The 11,333-nt window shown below is 45.0% G+C and overlaps 1 long non-coding RNA gene across 1 annotated transcript; it reads left to right on the forward strand.

Moving 5' to 3' along the window:
• Positions 1–6,458: 6,458 nt before the first annotated feature.
• LOC119280808 lies at positions 6,459–7,547 on the forward strand. Its single transcript, XR_005138183.1, has 3 exons — positions 6,459–6,556; positions 6,687–6,893; positions 7,008–7,547. It is a non-coding gene; the product is annotated as an uncharacterized LOC119280808 (long non-coding RNA).
• Positions 7,548–11,333: the final 3,786 nt, after the last annotated feature.

The following is an 11,333-nucleotide window of genomic DNA, read 5'->3' on the forward strand; positions in this document are numbered from 1 at the left end:
ATGATTCAGCTCACTTCTTCCCATACCTACTCCACTGGAAGCAAACTGAGGATGACTTGCTCCCAAGATCCACACCAAAGCTCATGTGTTCAGAAAGGAAATGGACAACCAATACCTGCATTAAGATGCACTAAAGTTTATATACTGTCCGAAAGGAGCTACCAACTTCATAAATGGTAGTAAATACTTACGACCAAGACTTAAATAGTCCATCCAATGATCAATAAGAACATAAATCAACATTGCATGAATATAAGAGTAAGAATGGCAATAAATTGGCATTATAATGCTTTTAAGGAGCTCACATTCTTTCTTTCTGTGGGTAAAACTTGTATTACTCATCTTTCATCATCATTACAAATAGCAGTGCAAAGATGAACCCAACCAAACTACGGTTATTCTTTCTATCCAGCAAGTTTTCTAAGTATTGACTAACCTGATTCTGAGTTCGTTTTATATGAGTACGATACAATTTTGACAATTTCGACGATTCCCTGGAAGAGTTTTGGTGAAAGAAAAAATTGTTCACTTCCCATCATTTGGGCAAGTGAGAATATTAAAAGAAATTGTAGCCTCCACAAAATAGAAAATAATTCTCTAGTCTCCACAGAATATAAATAAATTTCTAGCCTCCTGAAAGATAAACTATATACCAAGACTATAATTAAACTACTTTCCATCACCATGCATAAATGTTGATTTTTTTGGTGGAAAAAAGATGGGACATAAACAATGCTACTATACACATGACGTATTAATTCATCCAATTTTTGTACGATGCTGCTATTTAACCATCAATGCTTGTGAAAAAAATGTAGAACACCCACTGAATTGTACACATACCAAGGTCGGACACCAAAGTATTGGACATGGAAGTAGTTCCGGAACAGGAATCATGATCCAGGAAAGAAGATAACAAATATATGAGCTTGTATATGCGTTCTTTTCCTCGTCCGTGTCTGCACTACACCACCATAGAAGTGTGTTGCCGCAGTGCTAATGCTCTGCAACTGTTGCTCCTCACCACATCACTCCGCATCCTCCCAGCTCTACTTCTTCTCGTATAAGAAAATCGGAAAGTTAATAATCAATAATCAACCAGATGGGAACAGGAAGTGGAGTGGGGAGGAAGATGTCGCTGGCAAGGAGAAGGACGGACCCGGTGAGGGGTCGAAGCCTGCGTTTTGATTTTCGGCCGAAAAAAACGAATTTTGGCCGAATTTCGGCCATCTCGCTAGGGCCCGATATATGGGCCTATCGGCCGAATAATTTGGCCCAGTTTGAATTTTTTTTTGACCGGCCCAGCTTCCAGAGCCTTCCAGCTGAGACAAAACCACGAAACCGAAACAGCCAACCCTAGAATCGCTCGTTTCCTGTCCCTCCTCCTGTGTGCGGCGCCGCCGCTGCGCACAGGCCACATCTCCTCGCCCTCCTCCACATCTCCGGCCAAAGCGCTCACTTCTCCGGCCCTCCTCCACATCTCCTCGCCTCCACCCCATCCACTTCCTGTCCAAGACTGTGGCAACGGAGCTCGGCGGTTGCGGCCCTTCTCCAAGACTGCAGCGTGGTGCTCGGCGGCTGCGGCAACGGAGCTGATGGAGCGCGAGCCGACCAGTTCAACGGAGGCGGTAGCACGGGGCAGCGGCAGCAGCATGGAGGGCGTCCGCTTGACTGGAAAGGTACAAATGTTCTTGATGCAGTTTCAGTACGTGTATGCAGTTTCAGTCTTCAGCAATTTGTCTCGTCCAAGTACGTGTATGCAGTTTCAGTTCTTGAGCAATTTCAGATCGATGTTGCTTTGTTTCTTGGTTATAATCTGTGTCTGCTTGTGCTGCTTTAGATTTAGGAGAGGTCCCTGGTAAATGGCTCGGCAAATGCATATATCATACGGGGTTAAGAAAAAGTGAGTCTTGATGAGTTGAACATACAGCAGTGAGATTATTAATCTGAAATATACATGCATCCGGTAGTCACCAAGGAGTCTCACAATGTTTTGGTTTGGTATATAATCTGAATCTGAAACACACATGCATCTGGTATTCACTAAGGATGCTCACGATCTGGTAATATTTATTTTGGTCCAACCAAAAAGTGGGTTACAAACGTTATTCTGAACATCCTAAAATATATAATCGTTCCGTAGATCTGGGTTGTGTGCTTGTTTTTGAGCTGTTGAGATGATGCTTGTGTGCAATATTAAAGTTTTTTTCAGCACCTCCAACCACTGGCTTGGATGTTTGCAGAAGCATCTCATGTTTGCATTGATAATTTATTTAGATCTACAGTACGTCCAATAAAAATTAAGTTATGTTGTGTATTTAACTAAGTAGATGTTGACCGATGGTTAATTTCAATGTTCAGCGGTACCATTAAGTGATGGTTCTAGAACTAAGCTTCGCAGTATCTTTCTCAAGAATAGATTATAGTTTTTGACTTGTCTTTTTGGCAAACTAGAGTATCGGGTTGTATTTAAATTACTTATTCCTTAGTATCTAAACTAGAGCATTAAGCTGTACTGGTTTTGTTTATCATTCATATGAGGACACCCAAGTAAGCAAGGGTTGCTTCCCTAGTGACCTACTCTTCATAACTGACCGCTGTTCTTTTGTCATTGATTTTGAAGAGAAAGTATTTGTTGATAGTGAGAGTGAGGATAATGATGGGGTGAGTGAGGATGGGGAAGATGCTCCATCCATGCATGATCAGCAAGAGGCGCAAATGCAAGTGGAAAAAGAGACACAAATTCAAGTGGAAAAGGACGCACCACCAACAGATGGCAATTTGGAGACCCATAGATCTGTACGGCTTGTCAAGAAGAAGACCAAGGGCGTCAACAGCCTATACCCGCTGCTTAGAAATCTGCTGGCAAGTATCTTCTTTCTAGTGTTTTATGATTCATGATAATTGCTTAGAAAATTTTAGTTACTTGGAGCTGCTAGTTTCTTAGATGTATAAACTTTCTATCCATGCCTAGCCTTCGTTGTCATGTTAAGCAATGTATTTATGTTGTCCTGAAATGTTACCACTTGACTATTGTTGCACTAGACACCACCCTGTTAGTCCATTTTATTTCATTATGCACAAAGTGGAAGAAGAAAATTCTGATGTTGAACTACATCTATCCTGATCCTTTCTTTGTTTTCTCTATATGAACTAGAAATGCCACATGAAGAACTAAGGATATCAAGAAGCCTTGGGATGTATGCAAGCTTGGAGCTGCTGTTTTATAGGTATATTAACCACTGTATTTGTCCTGCAGTATGTTTGAGCTTATGCATCAATTTTGATTCACATTTTTCATCGTGGATTTTCCTTTTGTATGACAATTGACAAATGGCTAGTCCAAGCCAACAGTGGGCTGTTTGTGTCTATGTTGCTTTCTTTGTATCCTTAGAGTTTTGTTGTGCTGGAGTAAAAACCGTAAACTAGAATTCATCGTTCTAGTATATGGAGGCATTTAACCTTTGCTCCTGAAACTTTTTGGTGAATAAAAAACTATATTGCTGTAGTAGATTTGTTATTTGATTCATGAGCATGCATAAATTTGACTATTGTTCTACTAGCCACTTGTCCTGTTAGTCCATTTTATTTTTAATGCACAAAGTGGCAGAAAATAATTCTGATGCAGAACTACCTCCATCCTGACCCTTCCTCTGTTTTCTCTAAACCAGAAATGACACTTGAAGAATAACCAAGGATATCAAGAAGCTTTTGGATGTAGGCAAGCTTGGAGCTGCTGTTTCAATGTCATGCTTTGATAGTTGTCTTTTGGAGCTGTTGTTTCTATGTGTAATACTTTAAGTCTATTGGCTGTACCGGACTATTTAAACTCTGAGCTATGCTGTGATGGTTGAACTGATGTTGGACTGTTAAGGGTTATGTTGGAGGCCACTTTATAACTAATGTGTGCCTGTTATGTTGGACAGATGCAGTTTTATTAATCCCTAGAGCTTATTTGCTGAAATTTACATGATCAAACCTGATGGTTGTTGTGCTGCTATATTTATGGCCTGTTTTATTTCAAATCTTGTTTGAATTTCGGCCAAATTTCGGTCAAATTTTGGCCAAATTTTCAAATTTTGATTTTGAAATTTCGTTCGAGATTTTGCCGAAAAATTTAAAATTCCCGAAATTCGCCCATTTCGGCCAAGGACGAAAAAAAACACAAACCGAAAATCAAAACACAGGTCGAAGCAGGAGGATCTGTGAGCGGCAACAGAGGCCGAATTGAGCGGCGCCGACAAAGACCGAGTTGAGCGGCGACGGCGGGGGAGTGGAGGCAACCCGCGATGGCATCGGACACCGAGACCACCCAGCACGCCGCGAATCCTCCTGCCGCAGAACAGCCCGCCGTCAAACTGTCGATGTTGATCGAAGCAGCCATTCGCTTGTGGAGGTGCAGCTGAGGAGTGGGGTGGCGCTGCTGGTGGAGAAGTGGTCGTCGGGAGGGCGTTCGGTGAGGGAACCAAGGATGGAGCGGTGGGAGGGTGGGGCGGCAGGGAGGGCGCAGGTCATAGGCGGCAGTTGGGCGGCGCTGCCCGGTGAAGTGGCGGCGTTCAGTGGCGAAGCAGCCCCGGGGTATGCGAGGGGCGTGCTCAGCGGATGGCGCCCGAGCCCGGTGGATCAGCGGGCGGCGGACCTGGTTGGATGGCGGCGGAGGCCTGCCCGTCCTGGCGTCCGTTGTGGGGGGTGGGGGGGGGGGTGCGGAGGAGGCAGGCGAAACGGTTTGGTTGTTTTTTTATTCCGAAGCTGCCGGTATGATTAGCGATGGCGCGGGTTGCATGGCTTGTTGCGTTAAACATGAAGATAATTTAGACCCTTGGATATCTTAGATTGACGGCTCTTATTATTTGGATCTACCCCTCTCTTTCTTTTATAGTGGTAATAGATTCTTTTGCCGTCATTAAAGGGGGCCTTTTTTTATACTATACAAAACGTGTAAAATACACTTGTGTTTCTGGTTGTGTATGCAACATATATGGGCATTTTCTTTTAATATTTTAATAAAAAGTCAAAATAGGTAAGAACTATTTTTACAAAACTCTTGACTTACTTTTGCACCAGTATATAAATTTTCATGAAAAAAACAAAAGTTGACCTCACGGCAAAAAAAACAAAATTTATTTTCTATTATAGGTCAATTCACACTATTTTAGCCAAAAATTTGTCTTTTTTAAAGGAAGTCAAAGGGAGATTTTTTATTTGGATTTTTTCTCACAAGTACAATAGAAGGTCAAGTTTATGTCAAAAATATTTGCAGGAATTCCATATAGGGTGTAGATGTTTCCATAGACCATAAATCCGCCTCCTAGAAACCGTCTGCTAAATTATACTCCCTCCATTTCCCTGACAGGTATTTTCAGACGGAGAGAGTATGAGCAAAGCATCCCATTGCCTAGTTTATAAAATATCTAGGCAACATGTAGGATATGGATAGACACTATACTAACCAGGGTAGCGGGAGGTAGTAAGGGCCATTTATTTTATAGACTTCTAGAATAAGCTGAAATAAGCTGCCCCTATCCGACTTATTCTAAACGCTCAATCAAATTTATTTATTTAGAAGCCAACTAATTAAGATTTGACTAGTAGGCTTCTAAAAAATATTTTGGTTAGACTTTTAGAATAAGCTGGATAGATTATTCTAAAAACCACCAAAAAACTGGCCCTAAAGTGATCTAATCCACATGTCTTCCCTTAGTCGGAAGCTTGATCAAGTGTCCCGCTTTCTCTACCCTGTGTGCTATAAATAGCTTTCAGCCACATAGTAAAAGCATGTCTACATTCAAGAAAAAAAAAGGTAGAACATCTTATAATTTGGAACGAAGGGGTATAATTCAATAAATATTTTATAATAAATTTAATGAAGTAAATTTGGTTTTGTACATGTTAACATATTTTTATATAGATTCGGTCAAATCGACAATCCTAAAACTTCAGCTATTTTGAAACAGAGATAGTACGACACGGTTACAAATTCAGATATAAGATAACTAAAAGTAATTTAATCCAAATAACATGATGCATTGCAACTGATTATTTCACATCAGGAATGTCCTCGCTATAGTACAATCCTACACACGCTCCCCTCGCAAATCTGATTATATGTTTAGCTCAAAGGGTATTGCAGTCTTTCCGTCCTGCCACACACAGGGAGGTTGGCAGGTTGCTGCTGACGACCAAGTGCCAATGGGCCCGGCCCAATAAGCCCGCGGAGCGGGGGCGAAGCGGCCAAGCCGGAGCACGGCGCAGCTGTCTCCGGCGTAGACGAGGCGGTTCACGAGCCGCCGGAGACGGAGACGGCCTGAGTAGGTTAGGGCTGAGGCCTTGAGGGTGCGGGGGCTCGCCGCTGTCGGAGAAGATGCCGTGGTGCGGGGTATTTAGAGGGATGGCCGGGCTGGCGACGCCGGCCGCGGGGGACCGGAAACGGCGGTTGGGCCAGTGCCAGCGCCCACGCCTGGTGGTGGTGGAGACGGGCGGGGATGGACGGTGGTGGTGGGGTCGGGGGGGCTCGAGGCTTGAGCGCGACAGCGGCTCCATCTCGCATCTCATTCAGGTTTTTTTCAGCTTCATGGTGAAAAATATTGCTGCACATTCCTAAGTTTGTCTGTACAATTGTTGGGCTTGGCATATTTAGAGACACCAGAAAAGGACTGATAACTGTATCTATTTCATTTTGTGTCAAGATGAATGCAGAGCTCAAGTTTCAAGCCATTAAGGCCAAAATAGATGCAGCTGAGGATCAGTTCACCCCACTGTCTCTCTCAGTTAACAGCTTCAAAGCAGAGGTACAGAGTCCGGGTCCGGGTGGGCATCCCACTGATGTGGGGGGCCTTCAATCCAAATCATGACCACGCGGTGGTCAGCCTCAAGATTTTTCGCTCGACGGCAAGGTGACTGTTCCATTCCCTGCTTGAACCTCGACACCAAACAGAACTGTCTAGTTAACACCCTTATCTTTTGGTCTTCTCAACATACTGATGCTTGTTTCGGCCTATCACTTGCAGGGACAAACCATGCAAGCCAATATACTGTACATCACACACAAAGATAAAAATGTGTTTCAAAGAGCATCTAGTTGAAGGGAAAGTTTATGCATTGTCAGATTCTGAAGTTTCTGAAGTAAAGCACAAGAATTTCGTCACCTGTCGTAATGGCTTGATGCTGTACATTGGTGGATGTGTTAGATGGACTTGTCAATTCGACACCGGAAGCTGCAGCACGTAACCAAGTGAAGCCTGAAATATAACTCATGAATCTCATGTTTAATTAGTTTACAGTTACACTGTGTCCCGGTATTTGCTAGGAAGTCTCCAGATGACAACTCGACTGCGATTTGAAGTTGAATCACAACTAAGTTGTTCCCATGTACCAATCTGGAACAAGGAATTAACATGGCTCTAGTCCTCCAGCTACTCTCGTCCAAAGCATGGTAGCACAAAACAATTGTCTTGTCCTAGCCGTAGCTTTCTATTCTCTTGACGGGCTGACTGGTCACAAAGTGCTCCACTTGCCACATACCATAAATAACCCTATGCTTTTGTGAAACTACAACTTTCCAGTGGACAATACATGCTTAAGTTCGGTGTTTTATGATCCGGAGTAGAATAGCATGATTAGTCTGCACCATACTAATATCGCTCAAATAACTACTCTGACTTAAATCTTTCCTTCTTGTGCCATGTTTCAAGGTTCAAGGTGTTTGCTTACTATATTCTTATTGATCTTGCTGCCATGTTTCTTTAGATGCTCACTTGTACTAACTTGTTTTATCTTAGATGGCAATAATGCTAACTCACCAAGTTTCTGGACTTGTCTCCAAGACAATCAAGAGGTGAAGTACTTCCTCATTGCTACTAAATAATGTGCATAATTCCCAAGTTTTAAATTATGTGTGATCTCATCGTATGTTCTCATGTAGGTTGTGCCCCCACCTGATGTGGAAAGTTGTGCTTGAGTGTTTGACTCTTCATGAAGAATTGAGATTTCGAGGTTCTACTTCGAAACGGCGTGGTTCGAAGCGGAGGTTTTCGCCCAGATGGTGGTAGATCGATGGGGATCGATCTGTGCCCAAGTGGGGCCCCAACATGGGCCAGCGGAGTGCTGGAACGCGGCTGCAGGCAAGCTACATGCCTTCCTGCGCGGGTGGGGCGCTAACCACGGTAGCGAATCCAAGAAAGCTCGCGCGCGTATTGTAGAGGCAATTGCGATGTTAAATGCGGAAGCAGATCGCCGTCCTTTCTCGGAGGCCGAGTGGGCCCATAGGTACGCCTTGGAAAACCAAGTCACGGCGATTTTGCGCGCGGAGGAGGAGTACTGGCGACGTAGGGGCGGAGTCAAATGGGTTACGAAAGGAGATGCAAATACCGGATATTTCCACGCTTATGCGAACGGGAGGAAACGGAAGTGCTCCATTCTGCGTCTGCAATCCGATCACGGGCTCCTGTTGATGCAGGATCAAATCGTGGCTCATATTTGTGAGTTTTTCACAGGCCTTTTGGGGACGGCCGACGAAAAACCTCTTTGCTTGCATGATGATCTGTGGGATCATGAGGAGCGTGTATATCCGGAGGAGAACGGCAGGCTTGCTCTATCTTTTCTGCCCGAGGAAATAGATCAGGCCCTAGACGGCATGAAAACGAGCACGGCGCCCGGATCGGACGGGTGGCCTATCGAGTTCTTCAAGAAGTTTTGGCCTGCCTTAAGCATCTGTTCTATGATATTGTCAACGGCTTTGCGCTGGGTATGGTCGACCTCTCTCGCCTGAATTATGGTGCCATTAGCCTTATTCCTAAGGTGAAAGGGGCGGATAACATTAAGCTTTTTAGACCCATCATCCTGATTAATGTTCCTTTCAAAATTTGTGCAAAAGCTTACGCATCGCGTTTGGCTCCGGTTGCTCAACGGGTCATTAGTTCTAGTCAGACAGGTTTTCTTAAACGTCGAAACATTCTTGAGGGCCCAATTGCGTTACAAGAAATCGTTCACGAGTTAAAACGCACCAGGGCCCAAGGCATGCTCCTTAAATTAGATTTCGAGAAAGCCTATGATTGCGTGAACTGGGAGTTTGTACGAGAGGTCTTCCTCAAAAAGGGATTTGAGGCAGGTTTTGTGCACCGCATCATGCACCTCGTGTGTAGTGGGCACATGGCGGTCACTATCAATGGCACAATGGGCAAGTTTTTCCGTAAGTAACGGGGTCTCCGGCAGGGAGACCCAAGCTCGCATCTCATTTTTAACTTTGTTGCGGATGCCTTGGCGGCCATGATTAACAAAGCGCGAGTAGCGGGTCACATTATTGGGCTAGTGCCCCACCTCATCCCTGGTGGGGTTACGCACCTGCAATACGCAGATGATACGATGCTCTTGTTCGAGCCCGACGAACACAGCATAGCTACCATCAAGTTGTTGTTGCTCGCTTTCGAGATTTTTATCGGGGCTTAAGATCAACTTTTTGAAGAGCGAAGTGATCACCATCGGGGTGGATGATCCTGAAAGTGCTCGGATTGCCAACCTACTTAACTGCAGGCTGGGGAGCTTCCCGATTAAGTACCTTGGCCTCCCGATCTCGACCAAGAAACTCTTCATTGTGGAATGGGAGCCTTTATATGGGAAAATCGCAAACCGGGTAAGCCCTTGGAGGGGCAGGTTTATGTCCTCGGCGGCACGGCTTATTCTCACTAACTCGAGCTTATCCTCCCTCCCACTTTTCACAATGGGAATGTTCTTACTAGCCGATGGGGTTCATGCTAGATTCGACACACCGCGCTCTCGGTTCTTTTGGGAAGGAGCTGGGACCAAGCGCAAATACCACTTAGTGAAATGGGCAGCGGTTTGTAGGCCAAAAAAAATTCGGCGGCCTGGGTGTTATGAACTCTAAACTCATGAACGTGGCCCTGCTTATTAAGTGGTGGTGGCGTCTGACCCAAAATGAGTCGGGACTCTGGGCCGACATCCTTCGGGCTAAATATTTCCCGGATGGGAATTTGTTCAAGGCAAAGAGCAATGGTTCGGCCTTTTGGAATGGGGTCCAAGCAGTGCGGCCGGCTTTCACAGTGGGTGCGCAATTATGTGTGAACGATGGCAAGTCCACACGTTTCTGGCTCGACCATTTGTGGGGTCAGGGACGGCTGTGGCACTCCCACCCGGAACTATACCAACTGGCAACGGACAGCAACATTATGGTGGCCGATGCGCTACGTCTCCATCCGCCTGCTATCTCCTTTATTAGGACACTAGACACGACGGAGGCCGCCAGCTGGGGATCGTTGACGGCTGACTTGGATGGATTGACCCGTAGTATTGGGGCGGATATGATTACGTGGAAGTTGACCTCCTCCAAGAAGTTTACGGTCAAGTCCCTATACGACAAGCTTTCCGAGGGTACTACGCTAGACATAGCTAGGGGGCTATGGAAGGCCGGTATACCTCTCAAAATCAAGATCTTCTTGTGGCAAATGTTTCGCAAGCGCTTACCAACCTCCGATAATGTGGCCAAATGCAATGGGCCGGCGGACGGAACATGCACCGCTTGCGGTTTAGGGGAAAACACAAACCACGTGTTCTTTGGATGAGCGCTCGCTAGATTTGCGTGAAGTGCGGTTAGAGACACTTTCAAACAAAATTGGAATCCACAATCTAGCCATGATTTACTTACTATCTTAACGGTGCAACGTGGGGTCAATGCTATGATAGTTTGGCGATGCATTGGGGTGCTGTTGTGGTTCCCTTTGGTCGGTCCGGAACAAAATTACGATTGAGCACAAGTTCCCGGCCCACCCGGCTGACATCATCTTCAAATGTCACATTTTCCTTCAGGTATGGGCGCTGTTGGGGAAGAAGCGTGACGAGGAACGCATGAAGGAGACTATGGAGTTGATCAAGACGACCATGGCGAAGGCGCGACAAGACGGGACGACTGCGTGACCATGAGTTTCTTACTTTAAGCTATCTATCTACTTGAGGCTCCACTTTTGTGATCTAGACCTTATGTCTGTCCCTTCCTAGCTATATTCGGATCCTACGGCTCGAAGACTGTTTCATTTAGTTTGTAAGACTTATGTTTGTGTGGATGCTGCCTGGTGGCTTTATTAATTTAAAGCCGGACGCCTCTACCGTCTATGTTCCAAAAAAAAAAGATTTCGAGGCTGCCATGTGAACCATTGATGGCTTGCTACTGTTCTTTTGGTTCCAAAGACTTATTTGCTTAAATTTGTGTGTGAACTTTTAATTGTAATGCCCTTATTGTAAGATTGTGAGCTGCTATCACTAGTACAGAATCGAGATTTAGTGCCGGTTTGTAAGGCCCTTTAGTCCCGGTTCTGCAACCGGCA

Source organism: Triticum dicoccoides, chromosome 3B (genome assembly GCF_002162155.2).
Source record: "Triticum dicoccoides isolate Atlit2015 ecotype Zavitan chromosome 3B, WEW_v2.0, whole genome shotgun sequence".
Classification (NCBI taxonomy): domain Eukaryota; kingdom Viridiplantae; phylum Streptophyta; class Magnoliopsida; order Poales; family Poaceae; genus Triticum; species Triticum dicoccoides.